The sequence below is a fragment of the Artemia franciscana genome, chromosome 20 (genome assembly GCF_032884065.1).
Source record: "Artemia franciscana chromosome 20, ASM3288406v1, whole genome shotgun sequence".
Classification (NCBI taxonomy): domain Eukaryota; kingdom Metazoa; phylum Arthropoda; class Branchiopoda; order Anostraca; family Artemiidae; genus Artemia; species Artemia franciscana.
In genome coordinates, this window is record NC_088882.1 from 28,413,237 (window position 1) to 28,416,853 (window position 3,617).

Consider the following 3,617-nt stretch of genomic DNA (forward strand, 5'->3'; position numbering starts at 1 on the left):
GAATCTAGAACTGGATGATTAGCTGCAACTGTTGCAGCCAAGCAGGGAACCAGGCTTTGGAATGCACTTTTTTAGTCATCTGGCCTCCCCCATTGTCTACACAATGACCCACAGCCCCACCTTCATAATAGCTGATGCGCAAATATGCACCGTTAAACATTATCTTGTGAAAAATCAAGTGAATCAAGATGGTCAAATATAGGACGAAGAAAAAAAATTTCATTAAAACAAAAAAAAAATCATTGTAGTCATTTATTTAAACACGCACACCGAACACATAAATCAAATGCACGCACACATCCAACACACATAGGTGTATGCAAGGGGCAGTTACCCCCTTCCCCCTTAAAATCTCTAGTTCACACTAGATGTCAAGGCTACTTATCAGCCAGCTTATACTAGGCATTATGACTACTCTACCCAACTTCAATTAGATTTCACGACTTCTTAGCCCAATTTATACTTTTGACTTTTCGTCTTACTTTACACTCTATATTATTGTGATTGTTTGCGTAAAACACAATATGTAAAAGGACTTTTCGCCCCCTAACTTGTAAAATGTCGCCCATAGCAGAAACGAACTTTGAAATGTCTCGTTGTGATAATACTGTTTCACAAGTCGCAGGGAGATTTTGAAATTCGTTTCTGCTATGGGTGACTTTTTTCAAGTATGTCTCATACAAAAATTGAGACATATTTTAGGCCCAGTTACATATGTAGAACCAAAAAAAAATTCTATGCACCTACCTGCCTAACTATCCTCCTCCTAATGTTTGTTTGAAAGTTGCTTTCCCTACCTTGGAGAAGCTTCCGGTATCCCTATGTTAGGTATCTTTGTGCCCTCCATGGCCCAGGCCAGTTTTTGTGTCTATGTTAAAGTTGACATTACTCATTTTAAACGTACGAACCTAAAATTTTTTTGTTTACATTATTTAGAATATACAAAAAAAATAAGCACCAAATCCTTTTTTGCAAGGAAAAGCTTTTTGAGGTATCTATACTCGATGCATAGCAGGCTAGAGAAGAATTTGTGAAAATCTAAGCAGCATAATTTTCTAACCGTGCAAATAAACAAAAGCTGCCAAATCCGAAAAAAAACATTCTTTGAATGTGTCAATTTATAAAAAAAAAAAAAAATACAGAATGGTGTATCATATGGATTTTTGTTCGTTCAATAAAAGTGATATGACATACTTTTATCAATTCTTCAAGGATTGTTGATCCACCTTTAAAAATACAATTTTCACTTGCTTTATTTTTTGCTTTATTTAAGTTGTTTAAAGTTGTTTTTTTTGCTTGCTTTATTTAAAGTTGTTAGGTCTATTCACGTCAGAATAATTAAAAGATTGTAAAAAAAGGCTATGGAAGTATGAACTCATCTATTTTGGATGGGTGTTGCTATAAAATTAGAACTTCTCCTGGAACTCCAGGCTCAATAGACCTTTACTATCCTTCATTTGAGCAGTAGAACTGTATTATAAGATTTTATTTTTATGACAGAAAGATTTTTGAAATTCAACACTTTCTACTGCTACTACGAACAGCTCATTGTCGCACTAAGCCGCCTGAAGTCAACACATGGATGTACTCTCCTCATCCATACTAATATATTCAAAGCCTCTCTGCACCCCCTCAAGAATTTCTTATTTCTTTTATATCTTTCCTTACGAAATCCTCCCACGCCATTAGGAGACCACCGGGTTATCGTTTGGCCTTAGACAGTTGGCCGATAAGGACAATATACTAACTAATTTGCTTCCTACAGAAAGGATGTTTCATCCTGAGTCTCGAAGTAACTTAGAACATTAATATAAAACTTCTATAGAATATTTAGGGGATGCAAAACACACAATATGCAGGAGGGTGGTCAAAGAAACACAGCAGCAGTATCTAGCTTTGAAGATATGTTGAAAAAGGAACAAAGGACAGCCACCCTTTTCCCTTTTAGATCCTTAAAAAGCGAGTGATCTTAAAAAGCTATTTTGTGTGAAATAGCCACAAAGGCTAATAGCTGTGGCTCTGGGGATGCCATAGCCCCACAGACCCGGGGGCGAAAATCTTGAATTATGGACTTAGTCCATTTTTTACATACAGGATTTATCATTTAAGGAGTGGGAAAGTTTGATGCTGGGTGTTTTTAAAAAGGCTAGAGTATTGAGGTAAAAATTTGGGAATTATTGAGAGTAATGTGAAGCTAAAAAAAAACTATATTCAAGTTATCAAAAAGGCCTATCTGAGATATCTTAGGAGCAAGTTAGGGCATTAACTTGAAACTATCAGGGCCTCTACTACTATTACTGCTGGTATTGTGGCTACAAATGAGACTGGTTGTGATTGCAACTGCGACCACTTACGACTTCGAAAACTTATAACTGTGACTCTGACTGCTTGCAACTGCTACTTTATCTATTTGTAACTACTTTCAGGGAATGTTGAGGGGGATGATGAACTTTGAAACTTAAATGTTAAATGTTGAAAAAAAAAACTTTGATGCTGAAATGGGTAAATTTGAAAAACTTTCAGGAAAAGAAGTTTTTCAAAGAAAATGAAGAATTTTATTAAACTAATGGAAAGGATAAATAAATTCCTATTATAATTCAAGCTCAAAATGGCCAGAAATTACTATTAAAGAATAAATAAAACCTTGAATGAACAGAAATTAAATAAGTAAGAGTTTGGCAACTGCCTCGTTCTCCCTGTCCTAACAGTAAAAGTATAAAGCCTACTATGTCACTTACATATCACTGAAAACCTATTATTTTACAAATAATTTCTATTGCACTTACAGAAGGAAAAATAAAATAAATATTATAGTATAATCAAATCTTCAACTGCTGAGTTTTCAGCAATTAGTAATCATCATATATCAAATAAATAGTTTAATTCTATTAGTTCTTTCAAAGGACTGTTCAAGACTTTTATAGTTTTCAATAAAACCCAAATAAATCAAGAGGCTCTAGACTTTCGGCTAAAACCTCTGAATCGAAACTTACCGACTTATGAGTGATCTGCCAGTCACCACGATATGTTGGGGTATTTGCGACTAGGCCTAAACCCGGCTAAAAACAAATATAGAATTTTCACAAAAAGGAAATTTTCTTTTTCTACCTTTCTTTGGGTAATTAACATGAATAAGCCCAACGCAAAAAAAAACGAAAACTTCTCCGCAAATATATCAGTAATAACCTAGAAAAAAAGAAGAAAGATGTGTCGTAATTCATTTAACGTGTCACTTATAAATATGTCCAGACGCAAGGACATTTGTGCGATCTATTCATTTCGTGGAATTTTTCTAACTAAGTTTGAAGGATTTCTAGGAGGTGGAGGACAATAAGGTGTAGCATTAAAAACAGTATATGGTGTATTCCTTAATTAAATTACTCAAGAGTTTTCACAGAAACTCATGCAATCGGTAACTGCGAAGTCGCACTATACTCTGAAACAGGGAAAATTGAATAGAAGAGATTTGTCTGGTTTTCTAACGCTACCGATCTAAATAGCTGTCTCGACGACATTGTTCACTGTATTTAACTCAAAACTGGATGACTGTCCATAGTTGGTTTTTATTTTAGAAGATGGTAGAATCGTTTCTAAAAACAGCTCGTTTTCTTTCCAGA